A 21,264-nucleotide genomic window follows, 5' to 3' on the forward strand; every position below is an offset into this window, starting at 1 on the left:
AATCGACGTCATCAAATTCCTTTCATATTTTCGTGAAAGGCTATAATATGACGCGGAGTCTCCAGTTTATTTGTTGTTTTTAAGATTTTTTACAGTTGTGGTTTCGGGAAGAGATAAATATTCAATAATTTCTCAAGATCTGAAACCGATTGTTATTTCTTTATCAGGCTCCATAATTTTTGTTACAGCAAGTTCTTCGGCAATATTTGTCATTATTTATGGGATTTTCCAATATATCTTTTTAAGCGACATTTTAGATGTTTCCGGAGGTGTGGTTTTTGGTTCATTGTCGTCTAGAAATACCACCGCGTCTAAATCGTTGCTGGCTCGTATTAAAACCTACTCTTGCTTCATATTTAATATAAGTTTTTCATAATCTTCGAAGAGTCCAGAAAGTATTTTCAACGGAATAAAAACAATAAACTTTCCGTGGTCATCGACCATAATTCTGTCATTTGCATTTCGATTGGGAAACTATCCCGCATTTTGCAGTATTACTCTTTCGTTGGTGTTATGTAACGGGTTCAATTTGTCATTGGCTACTTCGACTTATGTTTCTGACATGTAGGTTAATAATGCTCGAAGACTACCTATTAAATGTTTTATTCTCACAATTACACACTGTCTTAATCCTCAAAACTACTGGTATTGCTACTTCATTCTCTTCGAACACACTGTAACTGTCTAATTGCTTGGTGTGGTTTGCATGTCCTAAAATAAATGTAAATAAGTGTAAGTCCTTGCATTTTTGCTGCAATTTAAGATGTTACTGCGGAATGCGGTTGGATTGCACGAGACGATCGTCGTGTATTCCTTCTTATTTCAGAACTAACGGCAATTTCTATTCTTGTCCCTTGCTTTCATTTATTTACACTTGTTGCTTTTTGGAGAGGTTATATTTCAATCCTCTGTCAACGCGAATGCACTCGGCCATTAGTACAGTTAAGCACTCGACCTTTGGCCCATGTTCGTCTTCGATTTCCTAAGACGTTACTGTGTAATCTCATTCATGTGTGTGTGTGTAATACTTGATTATTATTGGTAATAGCGGGTAGTAGTTAGGTAATATTCGGTCTCCTTGCGTTGATTAACTTCTGTCATTATTGGCCCATTGACCCTAGTGGTGTTGGAACCGAACATCGTATTGCCAGCACCATCGGTCTCTTTTTTTGGAACTTAGTGAAACTTCATCGATCTTTCTTTGGCCTTACGATTTCCGCCGGTGCAAGTGGTTGCAACATTTCAATCCGAATAAGTTTGTGGCATCTCGTAGTTTTCGAGGATTAAACCGGATTGAAATCGTATAGAAGTTGCGGATCGTCGTTTTGTTGGTAGTATTTTGCTTGGACGTCCCCAACATTACAGCTTAGGCTGGATTAAAGCTAACCAACCTAGCACGTGGCACTCTTCACCGCCACCCACGATCATCAGGCGTAAGTTTCACAATTTATTTCACACTTTGCAAGTAATTATGAACTCCGCAACTCATTATTTTGTTTTGTAGGGTTTTTTTTTTGGTTCTGGTTTTTGGTTTTGGATTTGGTTTTCCTTTTGGAACCAGTTTTTGATTGTTGGACTGGTTTTGGCTTCCCATTTGGAACTGGCTTCCCCAGTTCCGGTTCAATTGGATTTGGTGCCTCCTTACATCGTGGACGGCACGTGTTATGAATTCTGCAACCCAAGAATTCGTCAAGTCTTCAAGTTAGCTCGATTCAGGACGTTGCAGTGCATATCTCCTCGTCCAAGAGTGATAAGCATTCGTGCCTATCCCACTGACTGGTGAACCCGTAGGCAGTATACAGGACAGCCATCTTAGAGCTTGCCCGACTCGTTCGTTGCTGGTAACTGGAGGATCACAGATAAGCCTCTATTTACGTTTCGGTTAATTTTATTCCTATTAAATACAAATTTCAATTTAAATATCAATATAAATTAAAGAGCTCAGTTAGGGTAAAGATAAAGTACCCAATTATAGAAACATTTGTTTGTAAGAGCTGTTTGTAAACGATCGATCGTAACCAAGCTTCCTGTGCTTAGTGTGTACTTGAGCCAATATATGGAGATTTAAACTGACGTGCACGTTTATTTATTAATTATTTATTTGGTTTTTGATTATTTGGGTTCGAACTTTGTTAACTTTGTGAGTTTGTTGGGTGGCTAGTGAGCAAGGACACTAGTCACTATCACTAACTTATAGTATAGGTTGGTGTTTTGTCCTAGCTGACGCCCCGGTCTCCAACCTTTGATTTGTTTACTTTCTTTTTTTATACCCCGCCCATATTTTGAGAAACTGAGCTGCTTGGGTCCTATACTTACTGCTTCCAATCGGTAGCAAAGTGAGCAAAGTATAGTAGGATTGCTTCGGTCTCCCCTCCACCTTCAGTGGAAAAGAGACGTGGCAGTTATACGAAAGATACGATTTTAGTGTTGACGCCAAATCATCGTTAATTACTGCGTCCAAGGTGACGCCATTAAGTTCGTACCGGATCTCTCTAAAGAGAATAGCAATTATATTGTTAATAAACCTAATTTTTCCACTGTACTTGTCATCTTCATTATTAACGACAACTTTTATATACAACACCTGTTAATAGGACAAAGTGAAGGAATCTAGTTCCTATGTATTTTATCGTTATAGTCGAATTTTGGAGACACGAATGGTTTGTTGTGATATAGAATTCTTAGTTAACATCTAAAATTGTCATTTTAAGTGCACTTGAAATCCCAATGATTTCAAAAAGGTGCGACTTATAATGGCACTGGATTTGCGAACAGTATTTCTCATTTTATACTTTTTTGGTAATTGTACTGAAACCTCTGATGGTTCCCTTATAAAAGTCCTGTTATATCTGGTAACCATTACTTCTTTTTAAATGCAATCTCACTTTTATCGTTTTGTTCCTGAAATTAATAAGATCTCCGTCTTAGTCGATGATTTTTACAGTGATATAATTAATTGTCCTAACGCTGATTGGAAAATAAAGTATAAGTAGGGGCGACTCGACTATTTTATACCCAGGGTCCACAGCCGGAAAAAACGGATGTATTATGTGAACCGGTTTACCATTACTGTATGAGCCAACACATATATTACAATCGACGCAAATAGCATTGACTTTATTAATATTTACTACTTCATCCGACTGTTCTGTAGGCGATGCTTCAACTACTCGATTTTTAAATCCAAGCAGTCGACCTATGGAATCATTCGAGGTAAAGTCAATTCGTTTAGAACAAAAAATTGAACTCTTTAAAGTGTTGGACTTTGATTCCAGAATAAAATCGACCTTCTCCTTAAATATCTTTTTCACCTCGACTATTTTATACTCTATTTTATTTTATAACAGCTGGAAAAAACTGATGGATTATGTGAACCCGTTTACTATTACTGTATGGGCCGACACATGTATTACAATCGACGTCAACAGCATTGACTTTGTTGAAATTTTCTACTTCATCCGTCTGGTCTATAGTCGAAGCTTCAATTACTCGCTTTTTAAATCCAAGAAGTCGACCTAAAGACCATTCCCTTCACCTTTACCGCTTTAAAACGGTCTAACTTATAGTCCTTTGTCTTAAGCTTCCATAGCTCTGTTATGACGTTCTTCCGCCTAGCTCATAATATCGGTAGTAAAAGAGATAAAAATCCACCAATTTTATTAGGTGTTTTTATAATACGCTTTGTTTTGCTCACTTTACGCAAGCACAAGTTGAATGGTTGGAGGCGTTTAAAGATGACAACAAAAAAAAGGTAAGGAAAATCAGCTGACGTAATGCGAAGGAAATATCCAGCAGATAACACTTGTTAAGACCAAGTACTGCGCGTGCAGAAGAATACAAAGTAAAAATCAGATATTTTCAAAATTTGGCTCCAAGACATATTGTATAAAATTGTAAAAAATATTCAGTAACTGTAATGTGATATAAAAAATAAAATCGCAACAATATATTTCCAGCTAGTTTATTTCAAATGTTGGCAAGGACGCTCTTGGTCAGGTTTTAATTAGGTCTAAAAATATCTACGGAACAGCTCTCAAACAGATCAGATTGAAACAGGTCCAAAACGTCTACGAAACAGGTTTAGACAGGTCCGAAAAAGATATGGACCGGTAAATAGCTTCGCTTCTTTTAAAAGGAATATTTATTTCGTATTGCGAACGAACAAGTTGTTGGCGCAACTTTCACGACAATTGGATATGCAAAGCAAAAATAGCTTGTTACATTTCTGGAGAAACATTATCGAGGAATTTAATCAGCGCGTTGCGTTATCTCAGACAATTCTCACCACTCTAGAAGCACTGGGGGCATAATCTTATGAAACGTCATCATTCTATAGGCCCCGCGGGGCACACCCTACAAGCACCGCTGGGTACAGGAAGCACACTACAAGCACAGGGTCCCTAGCGCGGCTTCATTATTTTTCATATCTGACGCCTCTTTACCAGATTGAATTAAGGGAACTTATTGGGACTAAGAAGAGTGATGCTGATGCTGAAAACAACCACTCCACCCATCGAAGTATACCTGTACCGCGATTACATTGAAAAACTCGAGTCATCAATATCAGCGCATGTGACGTCATTATTTGTTTTAATATGGTGTTTGGCTCATCGTCAAAGTCGGTGTTGAACAATGGACGGTTCCCGGGTTCGATCCTTGGTAGGAAAACAAAGATAAGTAATCATTCTCCATATCTAACATATAATTACCCATTGCTCGTCGGCGTTTAACAGCGGACGGATCCCGGGTTCGATTCTCGGTAGCGAAAAAAAAAAAAATGGCGAGTGATCACAGTTTTTTGAGGTTATGTTCCGAACGTCTGACATGGCGTCCCACTTCGGCGGCCAAGGATACCCTACAAGAATCGAAGCCCCACTTCGGGAAGGTAGAAGGCTCGTGGCCCCCGGGAGGGGTGAGGGGTGCGATTGTGTTTTGAGGTTATGTTCGTCCAAATCCCCTTTGGTTATCAGCAGGGGATGGCGGTTTTGGCTTATTAGCTTATGAAACGTCATCATTCTATAGGCCCCGCGGGGCACACCCTACAAGCACCGCTGGGTACAGGAAGCACACTACAAGCACAGGGTCCCTAGCGCGGCTTCATTATTTTTCATATCTGACGCCTCTTTACCAGATTGAATTAAGGGAACTTATTGGGACTAAGAAGAGTGATGCTGATGCTGAAAACAACCACTCCACCCATCGAAGTATACCTGTACCGCGATTACATTGAAAAACTCGAGTCATCAATATCAGCGCATGTGACGTCATTATTTGTTTTAATATGGTGTTTGGCTCATCGTCAAAGTCGGTGTTGAACAATGGACGGTTCCCGGGTTCGATCCTTGGTAGGAAAACAAAGATAAGTAATCATTCTCCATATCTAACATATAATTACCCATTGCTCGTCGGCGTTTAACAGCGGACGGATCCCGGGTTCGATTCTCGGTAGCGAAAAAAAAAAATGGCGAGTGATCACAGTTTTTTGAGGTTATGTTCCGAACGTCTGACATGGCGTCCCACTTCGGCGGCCAAGGATACCCTACAAGAATCGAAGCCCCACTTCGGGAAGGTAGAAGGCTCGTGGCCCCCGGGAGGGGTGAGGGGTGCGATTGTGTTTTGAGGTTATGTTCGTCCAAATCCCCTTTGGTTATCAGCAGGGGATGGCGGTTTTGGCTTATTAGCTTATGCATTTAATATAAAGCAGACATAAGTTTTATGAGGATCCATTAAACAGCAAGTGAGAAACAACAGTTAGCTCCAGTTAGTTCCACAGTGTCTTTTTTGTCGTTTTGACAAATCTTTCTGCCATACCGTTTGATTCTGGCAAAATTGGTGTTATTCTTATATGTTTGATACCATGATTTTCTAAGAAGTTTCTCAATTCTTGTCCATTAAATGGTGGGCCATTGTCTGTTGGGTTGTAGGAAAGCCCCAAGTAGCATACCTATTGTTTAGAACAGGTCCTGTGTGTGAAGACCCAGTTGAGTTGACTACTTCAATCTATAGATATCGGGAGTATTTACCGATGACCACTTTAATTCTAAGCAAACTTTTTTGTTTTAATTATACCCAGGTAATCTTTATGAGCTCTACACTGCAATGCTGCAGGTAGCAATAATCTGTGTTCTCGCTAAATGACGTTGTTGCTGTAAACTAGTTAATTCTTGATTTTGATTTGATTCTAGTTCTGGAAGTTTCCAATATTTGTGATTTTCATTTTTAATATGATTTCATACAATGTTAGATCTTTTGGTTCACATATTCTTCTACTTTGTCCTATTGTGAAACCTGTGTGCTAGGTTTCAAAGGGTGCCTTGACAGGTAGTCTGATGGGTTTGTTATAGCTTTCTAGTGAACAATTTTGAATTTCTGGGGTTAAATAAACAACAGAAGTAGGGAATTTGGTGGTGTTCTACAGTTTTCAGGAATCTTGACTAGTCTAAGGTCTTCGCAATGACGTGTGAAATTTGATCCACAAAGATAATTATGGAAATGTTGTGCTGCTTAATCTTCGTCTTTGTCCTAGTGTAAGGATTCTGCTGGCATATGCAACGACATTGATATTACCATCTGTGTTTCCTGGTGCTAGTATTGTGTGTAATGTATTGCTCAGTTGTTGTTTTAAATTCACCAAAAATTTTGTAATTCCAGTTGAAGGTCGTATTTTTGAGTGCTAATTCTCGTAGCATTTGACTGTTCTCTGACACGTTCGGCATGAATTTACCTACATAACCAACCATTTCTAAGAAAGGTCTTATTTCCATAGGACTCTTTGGTCTTCTTAAATTAACGATGCTGCTAATTTTGTCTGGAAGTACCCCTTCGTTTGAAAGTACATAACCAAAGAATTTGATTTTTGATGCTGAGAATATGCATTTGTTCTTGTTAATAGGAGAATTTTTGAATTCTTGCTTGGTTTTCCCGAACAATAAAATGTTATCGCTAATATTTATGCTTCTTGGAATATTCTGAAGTAGCTGACTGATAGTGTTTTGAAAATTTTCAGCAGCAAAGGTTATACCAAAGTGTAGTCTTTTGTATCTGAATAAGCCAATATGTGTTGAAAAGGTTATTATATCTGCCAAATTTCAATTAATGGTAACCATCTTTGAGATCAATGTTTAAGTGATTTATGATTTTGGCGATAGTTCGTATTATGTCTCTCTCACTTAAAATTGTTTGGTTTGGTTTTTTCATGTCCATACAAATTCTGATATTATCAGGATTGTTATGCTGCGGTACTGTAAGGATTGAAGAAACCCAAGGTGTTGGTCCACTTGCTTGCCTATCCCGTCTCCTCTTCTTCTCGCTGTCAACCGTCAGTTACAACCGCCCGCAGAATACTACAGTAAGGAGTACCAAAAACTGCAAGTTTATGCACATTGTATAAGTGCAAGACTCCAACAAAGATGAATGTTGATATTTGTTCTTAATCATATCACAACACTGTAAGTATATAATTTCCATTTGGAATTCCAGAGCTAAGGATTGAACGTCAAGATCAAAAATATATTCGTTTCATTCGCAATGACTTCAAAGTCAAAATACTCAAAGTTTCAATTGTAAATTCAGTCTCCGTTGTGAGTATTTCACATGTTCTAAAATGCGTGAAACATTTTTACGTAATTTCGATTGAATTGATATTATTTTCTGTCTGAATGATTTGATGTTTTAAATCAGGAACAATTTTCAATATATGTATATATATATATATATATATATATATATATATATATATATATATATATATATGATGACACTATATTCCGGGATATCATCCGAAGTGTTTTCGGAGCGCGAGCATTGAAGATGCCAAGTGAGATTTTGGCGAAACGTCTGCAGGATTCCAGTCGGATGCAGGATTTGCAGGATTCCAGTCGGATGCAGGATTCCAGTCGGAGTTCAACGAGCGAACGGATGATATCCCGGAATATAGTGTCATATATATATATATATATATATATATATATATATATATATATATATATATATATATATATATATATATATATATATATATATATATATATATATATATATATATATATATATATATATATATATATATATATAATTATTAAAGGTTATGACAAAACAATATAAAAGATAGCATCAGTAATATAGAGTCCATATCTTGAGATATTATAATAATGGGCACTGGGCCACGAAAAAATGTTAAGTCGGTTAATTCGTTGCACAATCGGATGGTACGAATGATCGACCTATGAAACTGCTGCTGAAATGTAATGAAATGTACGTGTAGCAAGACTGTTTCGGGATGGAATATGTAGACCAATCTAAATGTTAACCAAGTCGGTTGTAGAGTTAATCAGTCTCTGAATTAATTTTAGATCCCTCTGTTTCGCGGGAGTTCTTAAATATGGTGCTGAGAAGAGGTTAGTGTATAGTAGAACTCCTGTTATAGAATTTATAATTAATGTATCTGCAGAATTTGCACTGAACACTTTATATCCACTGTATATGACAGGTGTAATTGGGATTGATTACATTGTCGACGTGGACTGAAAAGTCTAACTTGGATTTTAATAACACACCCACAGCCCTGATCTGATACACGGAACCCAATGGACTACCATTAATGCAAGAAGCAAAACAAAATTTCTAAACTGTCAGATCCTAAGCACGAAGTCAAAAACTTTGTGACCAACTTTTCGAATACTTTCGGAATAGGAAGAAACGGGTAAGTCCAATCTCGTCAATAAACATTCGTTGAAAAATGATATGGTTTTGGAACAGCAGACATATCCAAACATTTTTCACACAAGAACTGTTGGTGAATGATAAAATGTATAGATTTTAAAGCTTCAAAATTTGGAGATTCCGCAGTGCCTTGAATAGACGGATATTTAGAGCAGCTTTATTTCATTGCATGTGACTTAATCTGTCCGTCGAGCGATTAGCACTTGTGGAATGTAAACGTAACGTAAAAATAATCCAATAAAACCAAACAAGACAATGTTTTATTACTTTATTACACCAACAATCATATCATAATATATTTATAGTATAACAAAAATTACTTTCTAAGGATAATCTTTTTTTTGTCTTCGAAATTAAACGCAACAAACCTTCTGGAACGCTAACGCGAAAAGTCTCGACCGTTCGCGCTGTAAAAAAATTAACCCAAAAGCGCACTGAACTAACGTAAATTATTTACACGTCTTTTTTTTAAAGAAAAAGTAGTACCCACGAAATCGTTAGTGTTGCGAGCCACGTTGAGGCTTCGATATAAAATATCGAGACAAAATTATTAACGTACAAAACAAAAAACTAAGATCTAATAATTCATTTATATAATAAGATATGTACGCCGGCGCAGTTGCTCAAGTTATCTTAGTGCTTTGTATCAACCGGCCATTTTATTTTGGCATGATTATCGCAAAACCCGTAAAAATATCATTACCGAAAGTTACGTGAAAATATTATATTATTATATATACAGAGTGATGTTGTTTGTCGACAACTAAAAACTTTCTTATTTTAAATGGAACACCCTCCATAATAAGGCATTTTTGAATTTCTCGGCACTTTCTAGATCATATTTGGTATATAACATCCTATACCTAAGTTCTTCTGACATATATTAGTGGCGTTTTGATATTTTAAAGATAAGTACATACAGGCAAGAAGTAACATTACAAATTTAAATAAAAAATGCGTTAAAAGCCATTATTTGTCACATAAAAATTCCCTCTTTTGAGAGCTTTATCGTATTTAACATAAAAAAAAGGTTTCCTATTTCAAAAAGTTGTACATTTTAAAAGATTAATAAAATTAATTATAAAACGTTCCATGTTAAAACTGCTAAGGCGGCGAAACACAATTGAGCACTAGAGCAACATACTTATTTTGACTTGCTGCGATTTTGAAAATCAACCGACCTTCATTTTTTTGTTTTTTGTAGATAAAAAGATTAAAAAGATTTCAGAATATTAGACAAGTATTTTCATTGTAAAAATGCTATAACAGCGAGACATAGCGAAAAAAAATAGTATATTACGCAACAAGTGCGGTAAACGGCATTTGACTCACGAGTTTATTTGACACGAGCGGGGCGCAGCGGATCGAGTTTTTAATAAACGACCGAGTTAAAAAGTTTGCCGAACGTGTTGCATAATATACTTTTTCTACGACCGATAGTTTTTGGGTCCATTTTCGCAAAACAACACGAATACATTCACTGACATGACCGTCAGAATTGACAAACGTCAAAATTCAAAGCGTGGGAAATATCTTCGAAAACATCCGATTGCGGTAGAATCCCGGAAGTATCCGAAGTGGCTCGGATTCATGGGAAACAAAACTGACGTGGTAAAGTGACGCTTCCCGCACGCTAGATCCGTGGGTAATTAGGTATTTTACAGACGGGAGTAGAAAAAACACTTTGGCTTGCTGCGATTTTTAAAATGAACGTTCTACAGTTTTATGACGCTTAATGTATTTCTATTTGACCAAAAAAAATATCTCGTGTTTCAAATTTCTTATAAAATATTTCCATCAATTATCAGATATTTTTCAGAAAACGGGAAAACGTGTTCGTACTTCGAATTCCACGTTTTTTTTAAATATATTCAATTTCAACGCTCATTTAAATTTTGGATGTCAGTTTAAATAAAGTTTATTTTTAAAATATCAAAACAGAGCAATATTTTACATGAAGTATATTTAGAAAGTTCAGGGGAATTCAAAAATAGGGTAATTTATCCAGGTTCATACTTAAAGTATGTGACTTGTACTTAACCAAGAATAACAACATTTAACCAAAACTTGGGCTTACAAAATGGATGTAGGTAGTTGAGAGCTGAATTCTTAAAGATAAACCAGTCATTCCATATCCTTCACAACATATTCACAATCAATTTTTGTCTTTAAGATTTTCGGATATTTTTTACAGGCTCTGATTATAAACGACCCGGCCTTTACTTAGTCGATATCGATACGCCAACGTAGCTCGCGTCGACAAATGAAATAAATAATAATAATCTGTTGTACCTACGGGCTAGATGTATTTTTTATGGATTTTTGATTCTTCTTACGCTAAATACATTACAATATAAGTACATTTGCTGATTTTTTCTGAGTATTGAGGTAATGTTTTTCATTATAAAACAGTATGTGTTGTACTCGTATCGAAGGCAGCTTGTTGCTTCTTTAAAGACCGACACACACTACTGACCCCATCCGGCAAACGTAGTGTGTGCGCGGCTTTACAATGAACCGAAATATTTTATTAGAACCAAAATATTATGTTCTTTAGAGGGCAGTGCAAGATGAGCGATCGGGCCGATTTTGGTCAAATTTTGGCTTACAACTCGAATTGGAGCAGTGTAGCGTTTGAATCCCTGAGGTTTTAATTTTGGGCCCAGAATGAATGGACTTCGAAATACTTCGAAAAAGGGCAGACGAAAAGACTACGGGACGTAAAATTCCGGATCCAAATTAAAGGCACATTGTCGACCGAATTCCTTAAGCAAATGCATAAATGCTAATAAAGCTGTAGCAAAGATATGCGGTTAGTTTTGTAAAACAAAGATGCCACGTAATTTTTTAAAATAAATATTACACAAATGAACTCGATATAAATTTTATGAAATTTTAGTACGCCGTAGTTGCAATTATTTAAAAAAGGTTCGATATATATTACGTTTCTGAGATATTGACCATCGAAGTTTGGAAGAACACGTTTTTGGGTACCTCACTGAGAGGAAAAACTACTTATTAAGCAAAATGACATTGAATAGCGATGATTTCGTGTTAAAAGAGAAAATCGCTTAGTCGAATGTAAAGAAAATATTTTATAAACATAAAAAAACAAACAATTCCTGCGGTAATCGTCATTTTTATTTTCAGGATTTTAGAATAACCGAAATCATTATCCAAAGCTGAAACTAAGCAAAACTAACATAGACCAGTCTGCCGAACCAATTTTTTTATTACTGGGGATTCGAACTAAAACACTTAAATGAATTTAAAAAAAAACAAAATAGGGGGACGACAAATACAAGTTATAAGAAAGTTTTTTACAAAACAAAATTTTATAATAATAAAATAATAGTTTTGTACATTTTATATTAATACATATACATACAAATATACATTTTCGTTGCACGAAATACATTTAAAGAGATTTTTTTTTGGCTTACTAATACTAAGAAAAATTAATTTCTTTGTTCATAAAGCCTTCTAAAAGGCAAAAGTACAATCCTTGTTTATGTAAATGATTAAGTACAGCAAATATTTAGAAACCTGATGAAGTCTTTTACTTGGTTACTAAGTGGAGTCAAAAAGTATTAGCTGTTTTCTGTTCTGGATGACGTCAGTATAATGTGTTGGTTTGTCATTTCTACTTCTTAGAAATGCGAAGTTTTAAAGTTTCGCATTTTTCTAACCCGCAAGATATCCGATACAAACATACTCTTTTTTGTTCTTCACAAAAATGAACAAGATTATGTGCGTTCAAAAATCTCACTCTTACGCTTCAATGTGAAAAAAAGATTGAAAAGAAAGAAAGAAAAAGTTTCTCGACAGCAACGGTAGGTTATTGAATGCATACTATAGTTTTTCAGCACGAAATTTTCAGTAGATTTTGTCATTTTGCTTAATAAGCAGTTTTCTCCCTCAATGGAGGAATCAATAGAACCATTCTTATAAATTTCAACAGTCATTTTGCATAAAATAACTAGTACTAGTGTTAAAAAATCATTAAATTGGGGAGAAGTCCACTTTACCGTGTGGGAGTTCTTTTAAATGAAGACTTCGCCAAGTTCTAATCAATTTTCAGTTACCAAAACACTTTGTCGATAATTTGAAAACCAGAATCGGGCCGATCGCATCGAAAACGACGTTTCTCTTGAGCGTAGCGCGTTTCCATCTGAAATTTGAGTATCTGATCTGTATCTGATTTGCTACCTCAAGAGGTACACTATAATACTGGTTAGACGCTTCATACAGCGTGGCCCATCAAATATTAGTAATGTTTGCCTAAAAATCGCCGTTTATTAGGCCACCCTGTAGGGTTCTTTCCTTGACATGCATAATATTCATGCTATAAAACAGTTCTGAACAAAAGTAACCTCTAAGCTTAACTATGTGATATTAACAGAAGAAATGTACATAAACAACGGAGGACAACCTATACGTATTACTAGTTTCGTATACATCCGACAGTAGAATTAGAAAAATAAATATTTCATCTTTACTCGTTTTACTGTTTCATGTCCGATGAGCATATACAACTGTAAAAGTCGAGCGAAACGTTGCATTTACCCTGTAGGTACTACAAAGGAATCGTAACTTGGCTGTACCTTTTTTGTTTTGAAAGATATCCAAATAAGAAAACAAATGTACAGTTCGAAGCCAAGTTTTTTCTTAAACGATACCTAAAACAAATCACTGCTAAATCAGCCTAATCGATATTCAATAAATTACGTTATTCTGATTAAAATTATGTAACATACTTTATAATGAATTAAAAATTAAACTCATCTTTATGTTTGACATATCGCTAAGTAATATTCACACAATTGTTATTAATATTGAAAATGGTGATTCACCGATTTAGCATCCGGGAAACAAAAATTATACTACCTGCTGTTTACAACCCAAAAAAAAATTATAGGAAACTTAAAAAGATTAAAATATTTGGAGTCATGTGAAGGGCTTTCAGGGAACTAGGTATAATGTCAGTTTACGCGTTTCATATTTATGAATGTTAAATAACTTTAAATCTTTTATATCCACAACATCGATTACTTAAAAGAGTCTTTATTATTAAGTGTTTAATACCTTAACTTATATAATAAATCGCCTGAAACAATTCAATGCATTAGTAATGTGTATATTTGGAAAGTGACCATCAAAAGACGACTAACTGAAATAATAATTAAAAAAACATATTTTATGAACCGAGGCAAGTTCGTAGACAAATACATAAAATAAAGACCCAAGGATACCAGTCGGTTTGAATCTGGAGATCACTCTTTGCCTCTGCTAGAACACGATATAGCATAATTATATAGAACATCTAACGTTAAATATAAACGCAAATATCATGGCAGTAAGATGATGCGCGCCTCCTCACAATATCATGCGGGTTAAAAATTTGGCCGAATAAATATCGAATGGAAAATGGCAAATATGGAATTTTCGAGGGGTTATACTTGTTATGGACGAACCATCAGTTGGTCAGCTAACAGCCACGATTAGACATTAATGGTTTCCTTCTTTTAGGGGCCCATAAAAAATCATATGCACAGAACTCCTTGTGATAAACTTCGGCAAAACATCAATCAGTAATTAATCGCCAAAAATCATACAAAGTTCACCAAAAGTGCGTTGAACGAAACTCCTATTACCCTATTTGAATTTGTGTGTTGTGTTGATAAAAACCACTCCTTGTCCAATTTTTTCCAATATCTAGACAACAAACCGAACAACACATAAATTATGTTACATAATTGTAATCAAAATTATGGTTTCTATTAAGTACCTATAAAATATACAGATCGTCCGATTTCAACATGAGATTTCAGAAAATTGTTAGTGTTTCGTTTTATATGTCATTTATTACAAAAATTGTCTCCGAACCCCACATTTTGATATCAAAAAACTTACAGCTAAGTGAATTGAACGCACCGTACTTTTTTTAAGCTGACCACTATACCTGTATATTCTCACAGGACCGTCAAAACAAAATATTTTGTATGAATGTCCTTAAATGTATAAGATGTAATAGAGTTACTTCTTCATTTTTATCCGGTTTGCTGATTTTCAGTTTAAACGCGGATTACTGCTAAGAAAATAGTATTTTCCCTCGCGTAATTTTAGTTTTGTTGTGGCAGTTGTAAAAGTTAGCTAATAACCCCGAATTATTCTGACTGCATGGGTCTCTATTAGCATGTTTTTGAAAATAGGCAACCCGCAATGTAGCGTTTGCTATAGCAGCGGGCAATCCAGTTTTTGTGGATTTTTTAATTATTAGACAATGTTTATGTGAGTTCGTGATTAATTATCAATTACTGCTTTGTAATTATTGTATTCCTCTTTACTACAGCATTGGTTGCCATCTCTTGAAAAACAGCATTTTCAAATTATAAGTTTCGATAACTAATGTGCTGTTAATATGTGTAGGTTATGTTTTGAATTTCAATAGAATCCTGTAAATCGTTGTTATATTGCTGAGCAACAGAGTGTAGGAGGAATAGGTGAAGGCGAGTAAGTAGAGTAAGAGCTGAGTTAAAACAGGCACAAGATACAAACCATAGGTACAGAATGCTATCAGCTATAGCCCTTGTAAATTATTACTACTTTTGGTGGCTGCAAGACAGGTACAAAAATCGAATGGGAGACAAAAAAAAAGGAAGAAATGGATGGAAAATTAAACTGGAAAAGATGATTAAACTAGACGCCTTAATGGGAATATAAGTATGTGGCTGAACTGCGAACATCGTACTCTAAACTATTACTGAACACAGGATGCAAACGTTAAAGGACACATTCAACGAGTGTATGGCAAAAATGGGAAAGGAAAGACGTTTTCGGGCGCACCTGGAAGCAAACTTAAAGGTTATACTGGGTCAACGCATAAAACATTTCCTCCAAGCAAAAAAAAAAGATCTAAATGTAATAATTGATAAAATTATCAAGAACTTGGTTAAGCTCTAGTTTTATAGGTGTCGTCAAAACTCCAGTTTTACTCAAAGTTTAAATTGAAGTTAAAATTTTAGATTTATCATGTGATGATGGTTTTGTACTTTTTATTTTTTCTTTCCGCGGCTAATTTCAGCCCTCGCACAATGACCATTTGTGGACAGTTGCTAAAACCTTTATACGTCCAATTTCCCAACGTTTTATTTTTGATTTCGCTTTTATTAGTTCTTTTGTTGTCTTATTTATTACGATTTATAATATTTTAGTATTTATAACGTAAATATATTATAATAATAATAAGTCGAACTGAGGTTGACGGTAACTTATAAAACTAGTCGTACAAATCTTAAGTTTAAAGGAAACGTTGGCAATCACCTGATGTCCAATTCAACAATGATTTAAAATTTTCGCTTGACGAGCCCCACATTCGAGTCAGAAATTCGATTCTTTTTTAATTTTTGTTTATTGGAAAAGGCGGCTGTAAACAAAACCGAAATAGGTATAGAATCGCGTCCTGTATTCCTTAGCGTAGCTGTCTGTTTTTTTCTTCACCAATGGCACGTTTGAAATTTTTGAATTTAAACGGAACGTCTTTGGTCGGACATTATCACAAAAGCAAATCAATTAATATATATTTTTTTCTTTTAAATACATATAACCTAGTCGGCCGATTCGGTTTCTTGTCGCTTTCTTTTCCCTTTTGAAATAGTCACAGCGCTAAAATGTACAGTCAAACGGCTTTCAAACCGTGCCGATTCAGATCGAAAAATATTTCGTTTTTAGAAAACGGGGAAACTAAGGCCAACGTCGTCCCGTTCGCTCTCGCGCCGAAATTAACCCTAAATAAAAATCACAGAATTTCGTTTTCGCGCAAGAACAAAATCACACCTTCCCGCGTCAAGAAAAATAAGTACTTTGAGTGACAAGACTATTTTCTTTAATTCTCCATTTTTATTTTGTTTTAATACTCATAAGTACGCAGGCGCCGCTGCAAATGTGACAGCTACGCTAACTCAGTTGCCAAAGTATACTAACTAAATATAGTAGGATGTCCGGAACTTGCCTCATTAATTATTTAAGAAATGAGACAAATAAGAGATGGGGCTGGGGGGTCGCCTCGTAATTGAGGAGCCAAATGTCCCTTGACTAATTCACCTTCTTCTTGAGTTGTAACGAGCGTTGTCGCATTGGGTAGAATAAAGGGAGAAAAACGGATAAAATGAGTGGTAAATGGGTTGGTGTCTAAATTTTTAACAAGACGCAGACAAAGACATTAAATTCAAGAAAGGATCACGCAAAGTAATAGTATTGGCATTGCAGGAGACGTACACATTTACGTCACATCATCTGTACGCCAATAAGATCGACACAGAAACAAAAAAAAATATTTAATGAAACATTTGTTGATCAGTTGATTCCAGTAATAGGGATAAGAGGACTGCTGCAGATAAATCAAAACTACTGCAAAAAAAAACTGCAAAAATGAAGCAGATACACCATTTTTCTGTAAGCTTCACGATGGAACTCAATAATTCGAATTAACTAAAGACAACTATATAACACACAATTGTTCTTTGATCCTCAATTCTTTGAGAATTTTTCAATACCACTATCACCAACTTACATATATCACGTTTTCCTTATTCTATCCTGTCAATAAATCATTTTTTCAATGTTTTTATTTGATTTTTTCAAAAGCTACTCAACAATTTCTTTTTGCAGAATGTCACACTTCCAAGCTTGTTTCTCAAATCTGTTTTCAACTCTCATTCTGCCATTTGAAATTATTTTCAATAATTCCTAGAGGTAGGTATTCCAGCAAAAATAAATTTTTAAAAAATTGTAGGAATATAATTAATTTTTTAATATTTCCCTTGTTTGGTACCGTTTAAGAAAATATTATACTACGTATAGGTAAATAAGCCGAACAAGGTCAAAATTCGAAATAAGCAGGTCAGTTCTGTAAACCGTATGTCGATTCTTAAAATAATGAAAATATTTTTGTCGCTCTAAAGTACTAATCTTTCCGGATATGCGGATTTGGAGAAAACAATTTTCAAGTTGGCGCCTGGACGTCGCAGCGAGCGAACCGACGAAACGCGGCGCACACTAACAACATACTAAGATTACACAATAATAATAATAATAATAATTATAATAATAATAATAACATAGAATTAGATAATAAAAAATTGGCACATTATTATTTACACTCGTTTACTGAAATTGAACCCTGGAAAGATATGTAGTTCAGACTTCGCCTCTGGACGTTTCGAGTACGTCGTCATCATCATTAGAACATAAATACAGACATATAACACTAATAGTTCATTTTTGAGGTGTCGGTTTTGAGTCCCGGCACCCATCCCTTAATCTTAATATTTTTTATTCTTTCAGAAGAGAATTAATCACATCGCGGGAGATATTTAACATTATACCTAGTCGGGATGTTTTTCACTTGCCACTCGATGACTACTTTACGTCAGTTGCATTTCGATCGGTTACGAATCTGTCGGTCGACTTCATATTCAAAATTTTAACCTCTGAACAATAATCCGGTCGAATGGAGATGACCTCTATAGAAACTGTAATCCGCTATCGATATTAGGTATTGGTATCTAATGTGTCATTTTTAAAGCTAGCCAAATGTTTGTTTATTCACAATTAAGCTGTAAAAAAGGATTTTCAATGGATGCGAATTGGTGATTGTGAGATGCAATTGGTAGATTTTCAGAATAGCGTTTGAATTTTGAAGTCGAAAGATTGACACCTAGCCAACCAGACAGATTTAGATTTGATAAAATTTTTTGAACATGTTGTTAATGAAAACAAAAAAAAACCACCACACCATTATCAAATAACGGTAAAGTATGTTTAAGGTGATTTAATTATTCCAACCCTGGTAAGTCTGGTAAACAATTTGAAAAATTGCCAATCCTTTCTGTTTAATCGAAATATGTTTTTATAGGTTATAGGACATTGCAGGCAATGAATCCCAAATTTCAATTTTCCATTGCAAATTGAAGTCCGCAAAATCCTAAATCCTATAAAAACAATTTTCGAATTTAGTAATCTTGTTCTTTTCCCAAAGAACTTAAAATTATTAGCTACATATAAAAGTTCACTGTTCAATTGATATGACATATACGAAGACATTCAAGGTTAATTTAAAATATTTTATTAATTTTAAATTATCGCAAAAGTTCACTGATTGCAAATATGAAACGTTTGACGACTAAGAATGAGTAGAGACGTTTTGCTGCTTTGGAACCAATTAATTGACAGACATAACAACTTGAAACATTTAGCAACTTGTTAGGCATTGTTCTCAGCATTAAGCAATATTATCACAAACCAACGGAACTGCTTAAGAGACGAAGTCAGTGCCGTTTGCTTGTCCTTGAAATGTACCACTTATGTAGAAGCAGGCAAATTTCAGTCCAAATAAAATCACTAATCAATATCAATCAATAATTTTCAAGTCATTTAATTATTTATTACGTCATTAAATGCAAATAATTGGGTTCACAATTTTAGTTTTTATATTGTAAATGGCAGAAAAGAAACAAATAAATTAACTTATACAAATTGTAAATAGTCGTATTTTTCTTAGTTTTCATTTTATAAGTGGTATAAAGCATCTATAAAGAGTACCATTTAGTTTTTTTTTCCTTTTTGCGTTTTAACAAATTTGCGCTTATCAAATGCTTGTGATATTTTTTTAAAAATAAAATAAGACAAATGTATTTTGTGTTTGTGGTAAGTATAAAAGAAAATAATACACAATTGTGCTCCCGAACCGGCTTTGCTTATCTACGAACAACAATATGCATTTTTGTGAGTTTCTCTATTATTTCATTTTATAACAAAGATACCTTAAAAACTGGGATTAATGTAAAAAGATAACAATAGAAAAAAATATAGAAAGGAAGGTTTATTATCCCAAATAAGTCTTAGGACCATAGGAGTCTATCGAGAAAAATTGGGGGCAATAAGATAGAGGACACTCTTTTCTGCCGGTTTATATTTGCAACATTCACATGAAACTGTAACCCGACAGGACAATTACATGCACCCAGTTTTAACAGCACACGAGAAGAACGTTGAGATTTCTATATAAAAAGTTATTTTTTGATCCATTCATCCTGCCATCTTATCGGCTTCCTTTGTATACGCGAAGTTGTTTGCAACAGTCTGCAGTTCTCGGCCCTTGTTGATATTTATTTCCAAATTACTACGAAACTTTCCACAAAAGTTTCGCAAAGGCTATAATGTTCGATTCATCGAATAATTTGATAAGCATGCGCGTGCTATCAACATATAACAGATAACACGTATCTTTATTTTGTTTTGCAAACAGCGAAGATTCGTACCGATCTAAATGTCACTTCATTACGAGTACACAAGTGGGACTGTTAAATATTCCGACCCTAAATGTTTTGGCCACCAGGAAGAATAGATTGCGAGTTAATGAGCATTTCTTGGCGAACGGACCGGATAATATTGATATGGTGCGAAGATATGTCGGAAAGTTTGCAGTATATTTTTCGGAAAGCGCCGCTCCTTGAGCGCAGTCACAAAAAAAACGAGTTTGCCCTTCTGCCTCAAGTCGGAAACCGAAATTTTAGGTGTCAAGAATAAAAATCACGAAAACCTACGAATTTGTACTTTCATTTCTGGAGAGGCCGTGCGTAGCCCTGCGATTCACTGTGGTCTGGCTGGCGGCGAAACCGCCCCGGCGGTGGCCACCCCCAGCACGCTTTTGATGGCCGTCGTCTTCAGCAGGCGTTTGAGCATGCCGCTAGAGCCTCGGTGCTGCAAACTCTTGTGGGTCGTGAGCGAGTTCTTGGTGCGGTACCGACGATGGCAGAATTCGCACACGTACAGTGTGTCCGATTGTTCGTGTTTATCCTGAAAGTGCCTCTTCAGGCTGTAGTAACAGCTGAAAGTGCGACGGCAGTATGGGCATTCCTGGGGCTCGTTGATCCCGCCCGACGTCGGGGGTGGCATGCGTACGGGGCCTGCAATTGCACCAAGATGGGGTCGGATGGCGGTCTGGTGGACGAAATCGGACGGGCGACATGCAAGCTGAAAGCGGCACGACAACAACGTGTAACCTACAGGCGCTAGCGAGGCTAGGGGTTGAAGCGGGGAAACCGGGAGGATCGTAGATGGGACTTGGGGTGGCCTTTAACAACATTGGACGTCGGACTCCGTCGAATATCTTCGCATATAGGGTAAACCGTTTATTATCGGACGACACCTTTATCTCAGAACCTAAAAAAGTATTGAAAAAAATCTCACAAAGCGGCGTAGTAAACCAAAAGTAACCAAAGAACGCACAAGAGGTTTACATCATGTTGATTTGCTTGGAAGTTTTAAACGTTAAATGTGTGGAGGGGATTTATTAACTTTTAATTATATTAAGTTAGAGACAGGAGCTGTTTAAAATCAATTATACTCTTAAAATGTTATGTTGTTCTACATACACGACATTCTTATTTTAAATATGTATTATAAAACTTTTCATAAACATGGTAGTCCAATAATGCGGGTTCATTTATAGCTCTCAAATAATTTATTTTATTGACAAAT

The 21,264-nt window shown here is 35.5% G+C and overlaps 1 protein-coding gene across 1 annotated transcript in view; it reads right to left on the minus strand.

Moving 5' to 3' along the window:
• Positions 1–20,559: 20,559 nt before the first annotated feature.
• The window catches only part of LOC132699055 (broad-complex core protein isoforms 1/2/3/4/5-like), a 72,972-nt gene continuing 72,267 nt past the window's right edge, over positions 20,560–21,264 (minus strand). Inside the window, exon 9 of the mRNA XM_060665515.1 lies at positions 20,560–20,690. The gene's annotated coding sequence lies outside the window, so the exon portion shown is untranslated. The remainder of the gene's footprint in view (positions 20,691–21,264) is intronic.

This window comes from Cylas formicarius, unplaced genomic scaffold (assembly GCF_029955315.1).
Source record: "Cylas formicarius isolate icCylForm1 unplaced genomic scaffold, icCylForm1.1 PGA_scaffold_3__17_contigs__length_32017465, whole genome shotgun sequence".
NCBI classification, from domain to species: Eukaryota; Metazoa; Arthropoda; class Insecta; order Coleoptera; family Brentidae; genus Cylas; species Cylas formicarius.